Raw genomic sequence first — 12,500 nt, forward strand, 5'->3', positions numbered from 1 at the left:
ATATATATATATATATATATATATATATATATATATATATATATATAACATTTTTAAACCAGAATATGTGGGTTTTAATAAGCAACAAAACATAAATTGAAAAGATTCTACTATAAGTCTTCTACTTACTTATAGTTTACTAAAATAATCTTACTAATTCTACTAAAAGTCAACTACTAAGTTTTTCACATGTTCAACGAAAAAGAGAATGAGAAAAAATATTAATGCTGGTACAACTGTTAATGAAAATACTTGTATTGAAAACTCTAGTTATTTATCTTTAACTTCAAAAAATTTAAAATGACACAAATATTTCTGGTAAATTTTGTTTTTGCAAATTTTATCTTTTAGGAGTTTTACTGTTATCACATAATCTAGATGAAGACAATATATTTATAGAAGGCTTCAGAAACTTAATGAAGATAATAATATTAATGTTGATTAAGGTAGGTGACTATTAATGAACAGGGGGCATATGTGCATTTGGTTTTTTTAAATATTATGTATAACTTATATTTATATTTATTACCTATATTTAAGTGTATATTAGTCTAATTTATCTTAAAACAAGATATTTGCACTTTATCAAGCAAAAACTTAAATGAGATGGTTTCGAATCAACCTTTAAAGATTTCTATATTTATAAGCAAAAATCAATTAAGAGAGGATTTACATCCTGGTACAAATGCTAATGAAAATACTTGTGAATACTCGGGCTTCTGTGTCTTTCCAAAGTAATAAATTATTTGCATTTAATTTAAAAGTTTATAATATTTAAAAAGTACAATAGTATATTTGATGAATTATGTTTCTTAATGGGTTTCATAAATTCTTTAAGGGCGTCTCTTATTTAGGTTGAAGTAGGTGGCTCTAAAAAACAATTTGAAAAGAAGAATGAAGGGTCAATTCCGTTTAAATGTACATACACAAACAATTCTGATCAATAAGGAAAAAAGCAATTTTACTCTTCCATCGAATCATCACTCTGGTTTTTTCAAACAGCATTTTTTATAGTGCATTTATTTAGGTACAATACAAAACAATAGACTAAGATAATCATTTATTTTGTTATTTATTATAAAACTTATTTTTTTTTTAAATAGATTAAGGCGAATCATCAAAAACCATTACCAATACAGATCGACCAAAAAATCAGACAAACGAAACCTCTTCCATGGATGATTGTCACACCATTACATAAAAAGAAATTTGGACTACTGCAATAGTTTTTAGATAAAGATTTGAGTGAAATTAAATTTGAACAGGTTACCTCAATTGAGGAATTAGTAAAGTTCGAGACCCGACTTTTAAGAAAAATTAAAAAGAACATTCGATGCTACTGGAATTGTTTGTAAAAATGCGAAAGCGTATTGTTATACGATTTTAGATTTTATAATGGCGGAAGAGGCGATCAATCGAAATTAAATATTATGTATGGTAACCATGTGCCAAGCGTCTTTTATTAGCTTATTTTTAATGATTTGGTTTTTTATTTCTTTGTTTATTTTTTCTTCATAGTATTATTGTAAATTAATTTACCTTGAAAAACAAAAATAAAACAACAAAATTGTCGTAAATATAATGTAGTATATATAAAAAAAGGTTTACATGTTTAAAGTTATAAACGTGTCTAACAAAACCTACGTAATTTTGGTTTATCATTAAACCGTGCTGAGCAGCTGTTAGTTCAGGCATAAGTTTGGAAAACTTATGCCTGAACTGACTAAAGGCATTAAATAAAGTTTCCGTTTGGAAACTTTATCTAATGCCATAAGTCCGTTTTAAACTATAAAAAACACGAATTTAAAACCTTTTAAAACACGAGTTTAAAACCTCAAAAACACGTATTTAAAACATAAAAAAACTCGTGTTTGAAACCTTAATAAACACGTGTAAAACTCCAGTTAAACTTCCCGTGAAATCCACGTGTTTTTGGTTTACGCCTGGATCGTAACAAACACGTGTTTATACGGGTTTTAATTCCGAGATTAAAACCAGAAGTGCCGTCTGGGTAAGTTCTTATACTTTAGTCCAATATTTAAAGCATCTACTAGCAATATAACATTTTGGTGATAAGAACAAACACAAACAGAATGTGTACCACTTGCACCTGGCAAAATGCACCTCTTTGGTCTAAGTGAAGCAAATTTTGAGTAACTTATTTGTATTTCTGGATTGTTTTCTTTGTATAATAAATATAGTTCCTTTAAATTACACAAAAGCAGTTTTTTTTGTTTATGGACGTTCTTTTGAATGCTAACATAATCTTTTTTTCCAGGCGCATAGTTCTACATAAATCACTTGAATCATAAAAAAGTTTAACAGAATCTTCTATTTCTTTTTGTAAGACTTTCCCTTTCTACAAAGGTTAGATAGCCAACAATCCTTTTTTATTAAAAAGTTGTCTAGCCTTTTTTGCTTGGTATTCTGTAACTGCAAAGTTATTTTGTACTTCTAATATTGACAAACTTGGGGGTGCCAGTGTTAGAAGTTGAACAATAGTTCTTTTGTCAGAACATAGAATTTTTTCTTTTATCAAGCTCATAATTTCATCAAAGTTTTCAGCCTTCTTTTTAATGTCATTTGGTTCATAACACAGTTTTGAGGGAACATTGAATTGACTTTCAGTTTTTCTAGTAAGGTTACTTACCATTTCGTTGATGCGCGCAACTTTTCGCTTTCCTTCTGAGAGTATATGTTTTGATGACTTTGAATGAGATTTTAGAGGAGATATATTAAAATTTTCAAGTTCTTCATTGATCTCCTGTCTTTTTGATTTGAATGATGATATTAGAAAATCTTCATCTTGTTCACCCTGACTTTGCTTCTCTTCTTTAAGATCTGCTTTTTTGGCAATCTTTTGCTTACAGGGTTTGCAAAGTTTCTTCCCAGGAGCAATATTTAAGCTACTTCTCATCATGTCTTGTGACTCATTTATCGTAACTACTCTAAGATTTTCTAAAAGTAATTGAATTGTATATATAATTGCATATAGCTTTATGTATTTTGTATATAGTATAATTGTATGTATAGTTGTATATAGCTTATCTGCACAATTGTTTAAAACATTGTTTATGTTTTGGAAAACACAAATTAAAAAAATTTATATATTAAAATACTTAAGTTCCACTTTCTTTGTATGTTTTTTGAATGGATCACAGCATGCTTTCTGCCATATAGGATACATTTTCAAATAATTTGTAGCATGTTTTTCACATAATGTTGTTAAGTTTGATAGTTCAATGTTACAGCGTAATGAGATGAGCTATTTTTTCTTCGTTGCTTAAAGTTCCAATAACGTCTTGTTGGCCTTTGCATGCATCTGATGTCATTAGCCCAATAGAACACATCTTATAATAAACTACTTCGTATAAATGTATTTCCTAAAAAAAAGAGAATTCTCCTACTTAATTAAAAGAATTCTCCTACTTAAATAAAAGACTTTTCCTACTTAATTTTTAGTAAAAAAAAAAATTAATATAGAAATAATTCAAACCTTTTCAGAATCCCACTGTTGTATAATTTTTTACACTGATAGATATTGTTAATTTTCTTTATAGATATATTTATATATATATACAATTTATATATATATCAAATTGTTAATTTGTTAAAATTTAAATAAAATATACGAATGCTGTTTTTTAACTGAACTTTTTATAAACTAGTTATTATAAACTTTTACAAAAGTTGTCAAAATTTTAAAAACAAATGCACATCCATATCACACTAATTCAGTTAATGCACATCCATATCACACTAAATACAAATGTATTTAAAATTTTAAATACATTTGTATTTAAAAATTATAAAACTTTTGTAAAAGTTTATAATAACTAGTTTATAAAAAGTTCAGTTAAAAAACAGCATTCGTATATTTTATTTAAATTTATTAAAATGCACATCCATATCACACTAATTCAGTTTTTATATAAAACAATACAGGATGTTTTTTTCAGTTGTTAAGTTCAAATAACTAAGTTATCATATAATTAAGACTTCCTTAAATATAACAAAATTTTTTTTTTTTTTTTAAGGAGTCTTTTAACTAAATATAATATTTTACAGAATTCTATTTGAAAGTTTTTTAAAATAGCTTATTGAAAATTTGATACATCTTTGAAATTAAAGTTCCGTATGTTTCAGTCGTTTTTCCAGTTAGATTTTTTGTGCCTAGTAAGATTATAAGCAGCTGAAAATATTAACAGCAAAAAAAAAAAAATTTTGATGGGGGTGTTTTGAGATATTGGGCCCCAAAGTTGTTTTATAGAAACTAGTTGTTTTATCAATTTTTAAGCATGTTCCTTTTATATTTGAGCATTTTAAGTACATTTATTGAATTCAGCATCAAAAAAACATTATATATGTTTATTTTCATGTTTTTGCCATTTTTATTTCTTATTATTTTAAGAAAAATGTTTTTTCAGAGTGTTATGGAAACCGGGTCATTTTGGGAAACCAGGTTAGTATTAAAATTGCAGTATCTTGTCAACCTCTCAACATTTTTAGCTAAAATTTTATATGTTAACTTTTCTTTTTAAGATGTAACAGCCAAAGAGGTTTTTAAAAAATTTGAAGACCCATGGTTCAAAATTTTCTAAATTTTGGGTGATTTGATGCGGAATTACCCAACAGTTAAAAAACCACATCAAAATACTGCAAATAATTTGTCACAATTCATACACCATTCTTCAGCATTCATGCGACAATCAAATTTTAAATCATAATGGGAGAAAAAGAATTAATTTTAACTAACACAAATATAACACTTTGTGCATAAAACTGTCAAAGCTTTAAATCAAATTCATTTTATATTTCTAAGTTGTTAAAGTCTTTCAATATTATTTTTAATTCAGAGCACTGGCTTCTAAATATCGAGAGTTTTCTGTTACACGACATTGGATTACTAACTCACAAAGTTTTTTTCATGCGGCAGAAAAAAAAATATACACGGTAGACCATATGGAGGAAATGCTTTCATAGTACGAAAAAATGTCGTCTTTTTACATAATACAAAAACAGAACCATATTTTAAAAATTGTCAGGTTATGCCACCTTCACCGTTTAACCTTAGTGATCACCTTCCGGTCTCTACGAGTATTACCTTTGAAGGTACCGGCTTATCACACGAAATAAATAATATAATGCAAAAATATAATTCAATACCAAAACATGCATGAAAGAATGAAAGGTTTGTCTATTTTTATAATCTCAACCTATCTAAAAAATTCACCAATTACGCATTTAAGGAAGAAAATATAGAAGCTGAAATTAAAAAAATATGCTTCTATATCAAAAATACTGCTTTTTTTTGGCTGCTAAACAATGTTTCGGACAACAAGAATTTTATAAGTATTTAAAACCTTGGTAGACACAGGAGCTTAAAAAAATTAAAGATAATCTCTCCTTTCACTTTAGACAATGGCAAAAATCCGGTTATAATAAGTCAGCAGAATGTATAATCTACAAAAAATATATTTGTTCCGAAAAAAATTCCGTAAAGCTCTAAAAGCGGCACATAACAAAAAAGTCCACGAAAAAACTAAAAATATAGAACACCTACACAATACAAATCCTCAAAGATATTGGGGCAATATTCGAAAAATCAAAAAAAATACTAACAATTGACTCTTTACAATTAATAAGTTGCAAAACAAAAACAAAATCGTAGAACATTTTATCCATTATTTCCAAAAACTACTTAATACGCCGCAATATACAAGTAAAGAGTTCAATCTTCTCCAAGTTCCACATTTAAGAAAAGAGCCTAATGTAAAAGTTATCTTGACAGCTGATATTAAAAAATGTATTTTAAAGCTTAAAAATAATAAATCTTACGATTGCTATAAAATAAGTGCTGAACATCTTAAAAATTCTTAAAGTAACAATCTTCATATGTTACTTTTGTCGTTTTATAACAGTATGTTAACAAATGGAAAGGTTCCACAATGTTTATCAACCGCCTCAGTTATTCCATTAGTTAAGTCTTATAAAACATCACTAACTATCTATACAATCGAGGATTCAGCATTTTACCAATTTTTACAAAACTTCTCCAATATCTTATCAAACACATTTCACCGTTTGACAGTAATTACAATAACTAAGTAAACAAATAAAAATTTACATGACAGCCCCGTAATATATAACATACATAGCATAGCTTTTAAAAAAACGTGTAAGATAATGCAAAATCTTTTAAATATCAATTAAATTTTTTTTAAAATTATATTTTAGATAAATAAAAAATAAAATAAATAAAAAAATTAAAAAAAATTAAAAAAATAAAATATAGATATCAAAAGCAAAAAAGAAAAAAAGTGTTTCCATAATTTAGGTCCTCAATTTGTAATTGAGTATTTAGTGGCTGAATAATAGGTTTTAAATTGACTAAAGTTATTTTTTGAAAATCTTGTGCTGCATATATGATTTATTTTTTTAAATATTGAGTAAAATAAAGGCAGTGCCGTTTTTTTATCAAGTTTAAACATAAAAATAAGAATTTGATAAAGATTTATTTTGAAAACATTTAATATATTGAGTTTACTAAAAAGAAGTTTTGTATGGGAGAGTTTATCTTCATTTGAAATAATCCTAATAGCATGTTTTTGTTTGCAGAGAAGTTTATTTATTTTTGTAACCATAGTGCTGCACCAAGATTTATTTGCATAGTTTAGGTAACAATGTATAAATGAAAAGTACATGTATTTCAAGCAAGATTGGTTTAAAAACTGTTTAGCTTTATATAGTATACCAATATTTTTTGAAATTTTATTCTCAATTACATTTATATGTTCTCTCCATTTAATATTTTCATCTAGAATTACGCCCAAGAGTTTTAACGATATTTCCCTTTTTATCAAATTATTATCAATAAAAAGGTTCGGTAGTTTCCATGGAATATTTTTTTTTAGAAACAAGATGGAATAAGGTGTATTTAGTTTTATTAATGTTTAGGAATAGTATATTGGATTTAAACCATTGGCTTAGTTTATCAAGTTCTTTGTTTACTGTTAAAAAAAAATATTAATATCTTCATTGGAATAAAACAAGTTAGTATCATCGGCAAATAAAATTGAGTTTAAGATATTAGAAAAATTATTTGAATTATCAATATAAACTAGAAATAAGAGGGTTCCTAGTATTGAACCCTGGGGAACACCGCATGTGATAGTCATATTGTCCGTTTTTCCGCCTTCGTATGAAGTATATTGCTTCCTGTTAAACAAGTAACTTTCAAACCAAGCCAAGTTTGAGTTTCTTATACCGTAGATTTCGTGTTTGGATAAAAGAATTATATGATTAACTGTATCAAAGGCTTTGATTAGATCTATAAAAACACCAAAAGTATACTTTTTTTCATTAAACCCTTTAAATATATCATGTACAAGATGTAAGATTGCGTGATCAGTAGAATGATCAGATTTAAAACCAAATTGTTTATTGTACAAATTATTTTTGCTTAAAAAAGAATAGAGTCTATAATACATAATTCGTTCTAGAATTTTTGAAAAACATGTAAGAATTGAGATCGGCAACACTCCAAAAAACAAATATAATTGAACGTGTAACGCAATTTTTATCTGTTGCAAGAGCTCTTATAAGAAATGGACTTCGCTTTTGCCAGCCTGCTACCATAATTCGTTTATTTAATTCCTTGCTGTTCCAACATTGTTATACGGATTAGAACTGTGTGGTAGCAACAGTAAGTTTCTAAATAACATTGATATAGTAAATTTATTACATATATGTATGTATGTATGTATGTATGCATGTATGTATGTATGTATGTATGTATGTATGTATGTATGTATGTATGTATGTATGTATGTATGTATGTATGTATGTATGTATGTATGTATGTATGCATGTATGTATGTATGTATGTATGTATGTATGTATGTATGTATGTATGTATGTATGTATGTATGTATGTATGTATGTATGTATGTATGTATGTATGTATGTATGTATGTATGTATGTATGTATGTATGTATGTATGTATGTATGTATGTATGTATGTATGTATGTATGTATGTATGTATGTATGTATGTATGTATGTATGTATGTATGTATGTATGTATGTATGTATGTATGTATGTATGTATGTATGTATGTATGTATGTATGTATGTATGTATGTATGTATGTATGTATGTATGTATGTATGTATGTATGTATGTATGTATGTATGTATGTATGTATGTATGTATGTATGTATCAATGTATGTATGTATGTATGTATGTATGTATGTATGTATGTATGTATGTATGTATGTATGTATGTATGTATGTATGTATGTATGTATGTATGTATGTATGTATGTATGTATGTATGTATGTATGTATGTATGTATGTATGTATGTATGTATGTATGTATGTATGTATGTATGTATGTATGTATGTATGTATGTATGTATGTATATACATACATATATATATATATTTAAACAACTTTAAAAAGTATTCCACACAATAGAGTGCTCAATGTTCTTAAAAGAACAGAGCAATTATATTAGTAGTAGAAAATCACTTAACAAAAATTTTTTCCATTTAACACTGTGTTTCATCAACAAAGATTCATCAGAAATGCATTTCTGATGAATCTTTGTTGATGAAACACAGTGTTAAATGGAAAAAATTTTTGTTAAGTGATTTTCTACTACTAATATACATATATATATATATGTACATATATGTAATAGTTATATGCTATTATATATGTAATGGTGTGTAACTATTACATATATAAAAACAAACTTATATATGTAATAGTTACACACAAATTGATTATTTTCATCTAAATTTTAAGTGGGTGATTGATTTCCTGTTCGTTGTGTTAGTGATTGGTGAATAGAACACTTTGGATTCAAATTAATAAAAATGCTATTCAAGCAGTTAACCTTAAGGTAAACCATTATGGTGAACAAATATTTTTGTGTTTTACTTTTTTTTGCTGCGAAAATTATGCTACTTTTTAGCAGTTTTAGCAATGAGTTTCTGGACAAAACAAAGAAAGGCTCGAGGCAAAGTGCAACATATCTTAACTGAAATAATTGACACTGAAACGCATAATACTAATGATAGAGAGAGATGGGCTATGGCAAGTTTATTACCTCAGTTGTCTGAAACAATTAGGATTCCTCTTGTTGAAATCATTTGCCAACCTCCTTCATTCAACACTTTTTTTAACAATTGCAGTGAGACATCAAAGGCGAATTTTGAATCGTCTTTACATAATCCTGATGAATATGACCAAGTTGAAAATGCAATTTCGAGTGATCCTGATTCTAACAAAAGCTATAAGTTCAGTAGGATGGATGAACTTGTAACAGATTGGGCATCATTGTCATTTTCTTTTAATATTACACTTACTGCGTTAGCTGCTTTGCTGACCATTTTACGATAATTTTTCATCGATTTGCCAAAAAGTCCAAAAACAGTAATGCAATCCAAAATCAATACGAAAGTTGTAAGTGACAGTTCATATTGCTATTTTGGCATAAAGCAAGGGGTTGTTAAGCAAAGGGATTGTCACAGTTGGTTGCTAACTATATCACAGTGAATCAGGTAATTACGTTACAATTCAACATTGACGGATTGCCATCATTTAAAAGTTCAATATACAGTTGTGGCCGATTTTGTGTTTGATGGAACATTTTGATGGTATGGTTCAAGAAAATAGGGAGCCGTTTACAGTTGCATTATACTGTGGAAAGAGAAAGCCGACTGATATCATTGTATTTTTGAAACACTTTGTTGAGGAAATAAAAAGGCTTTGGAAACAGGAGACATATTTAACAATGTTTGTTATGAAATAAAAATTTCTGCTTTGGTTTGTGACACCCCAGCGCAAGCTTTTGTTAAATGTATTAAAGATCACAGTGCATATTATGGATACAATAAATGTGAACAATGTGGTGTTTATGCTGACCGTGCAACATTTCCAGAAGCAGGAGCAGGTCTTGGAACAGACTCGTCATTTGTAGAAATGAAAGATCAGGAATATCATCTTGGACAAACCCCCCGTGTTGCTGTTCCATCATTAGACATAATATCACAGACACCTACAGACAACATGCATTTAGTTTGCCTTGGCGTAATGAGGAAAATGGTTTTTATGTAGCTCAAGGGATATTTAGCCACCAGACTTGGCCCACGTGTGGTCAAAGAACTATCTGAAAAATTGGTGGACATGAGACCTTACATTCCGTTTGCACTTGGTAGAACCTCTCTTTATGTCGCGTAATAAGCTTTGAGCAAATAAAACAACAAACTTTCCATAGGAAAGCAGTTTCAATTGATGAACCCAACCTCTTAGGTTCTGGTACATCACCTTCTTCCGAAATTCCGAGAGCCTCCTCCGGCATTTATGGCGAACGTTCACTGGCTCTTTTTTATCTCGATGGTCATGTAATCTGGTTTCCTCCTTTGTAGAAGATGCTCTTGAAAGTGTTAAAAAAACCAGAATTAAATAAAATTCGAGCCAAATGTCTTTTATTCAAATTACAGTAGATGGTGATCCGTCTAATAAATTGGAAATTTGTTTATTATCCTTAGAATAATGTTAAAAATTAGTAATTGAAATAATATTACTTATAATTAAAGAAAATTTTATTTTTCTTAGCATTCTTAGCATACGAATGATTTTAAGATGATGAGCAATAATGGTATATAATTTGATTCTTAATTTTGTGAATACCGTGATTAGATCATAATTATTTGAAATTTTTTTTAACACAACTATTTGTAATACATCAGAAAAACACGTTTCTAAAACTGAATTAAGAGTTTAAGATTGAAAAGTTTATTAAGATAAATTAAAATACAATATCTTCTTAAATTTTAAAAGACTTCTTTAAAGAGTTCAATATATATATAATTAAATAAAAACTTCAACTATGGATGTAACTCTTTATTTTTAAATTAACTTTTATCACAATATTTCAAGTGAATATATCAATATCAAGTATAATTTTTATTTTTATTTTTATCATTATTCAGTGATAAAAAAAAAAATAATAATAAAATAAATCTGTTTATAGTTTGAAGAGGTGTTACCCCAGGCCCCTCTATGTTGACAAAAAAAATACCCAGAAGCTACACACAAAACAGCAATTGCGTCTCTAAAAGTTACTTTGCTATGTTGTATTTGAAAGCATTGATTGATGAAGCGCTCTCTGCAGCTTAGGAAAGCGCATTTATGAGACAACAACTCTATTTGAAAAAAAGTTGTCGTTCTTCACAATTTTTTACAAGTTGGCGCTCTAGTTTTGATTATGCCCTCTCAAACTATACTTGACTGTTTGAAAGTTTTTGCGGTACGAAAAACTGACAAGTTTAAGTTGACGCGTGATTTTAAATTGTTCGATTTGGTCTGCTCTTTTATGGCATTCTTAAAGTGTTGTTAGACCGAGCTGTTGGAGTCGATTTTCATAAGACATGTGTTTAATAGATGATATTGTTTTTGTTTCTCGGTCCTGGACTTGCTCGAAAATAGCAATGTTGGTCTTTAAATGCGGCGACCAGGCTTGTAAAGTGAACTCAAGGTGGGGGCGAATGTGAGTAAGATACAATGTGTGCCATAAATAAAAACTGCGACTCCGAAATGATTTTTTGCGTCGCCCTAGCATTCTATTTGCAATTGAGGGGGCTGACTCTATTTGTGGTCTGACGTAAAGGTCTTTGGAGACCATCACACCAAGGTCTCATTCGACTACAGTCTTTTCGAGTGGATAATGCGTGCCGTCAACGTTTGCCATTGAGTAATTGCGCGTCGTCTTGTTACATGCGCGGCCAACATGCATTACTTTTCATTTCTATATGTGACCATTCCGCTGCTGTGTCAATGTCAGCTTGAAGAGTGATGCTGTCCAACTCATTTTAACTATGCCAATAATTTTACTGTCGTCATTGATTTCGGTCGTGTAACCAAGCTGAGATCCAGTCTAAGAGCGTGCCTTGAATACCGTAGGCCCTTAGTTTATGAAGAAGGCGTTTATGCGGCACTTTGTAAAACGTCTTCGCAAAATCTGTGTATATGACGTCTACTGCGTGGCTGCGATGAATGGCTTCCGTCATGATGTCCCAAGTTTCTTGCAGGTTTGAGACGCAACCCTTGCGATGAACAAAGCCGTGTTGCTTTGGAGTAATTAAGCAACACAGTGTTCTATTGCACTTGTTTGAAAAATACTTTCAATCACTTTGCATAATATGGATGTGAGCAAGATAGGCCTGTAGTTTGATGCATTTAGTTTACTCACCTTATTAAAAATACGCGTTACATTCAATTTTCTCTAAAAGTCGGGGACTACACTAGTTGCGAACGAGCACTTATAGATAAGCGTAAAAGGTTTAGCAAAGGTAGCTGCACACTTACTAAGGACTCGTGGATGTAAACCATCGTTGCCGGTTGATTTTTTTTCATCAAGTTGGTCAAGGTACTTTTGTACTATACCAATAGAAAAACTTGCTGAGTCGATGACACAAATTGCTTCA

The 12,500-nt window shown here is 29.0% G+C and overlaps 1 long non-coding RNA gene across 1 annotated transcript in view; it reads left to right on the plus strand.

Annotated features, from left to right (window-relative positions):
* LOC136083795 (uncharacterized) overlaps positions 1 to 1,567 on the plus strand; it is a 2,067-nt gene extending 500 nt beyond the window's left edge. The window contains exons 3-5 of the long non-coding RNA XR_010640099.1: positions 352 to 734; positions 855 to 1,027; positions 1,104 to 1,567. This is a non-coding gene — a long non-coding RNA (uncharacterized LOC136083795). The remainder of the gene's footprint in view (positions 1 to 351; positions 735 to 854; positions 1,028 to 1,103) is intronic.
* Positions 1,568 to 12,500: the final 10,933 nt, after the last annotated feature.

The sequence above is a fragment of the Hydra vulgaris genome, chromosome 08 (assembly GCF_038396675.1).
Source record: "Hydra vulgaris chromosome 08, alternate assembly HydraT2T_AEP".
Taxonomy (NCBI): Eukaryota; Metazoa; Cnidaria; class Hydrozoa; order Anthoathecata; family Hydridae; genus Hydra; species Hydra vulgaris.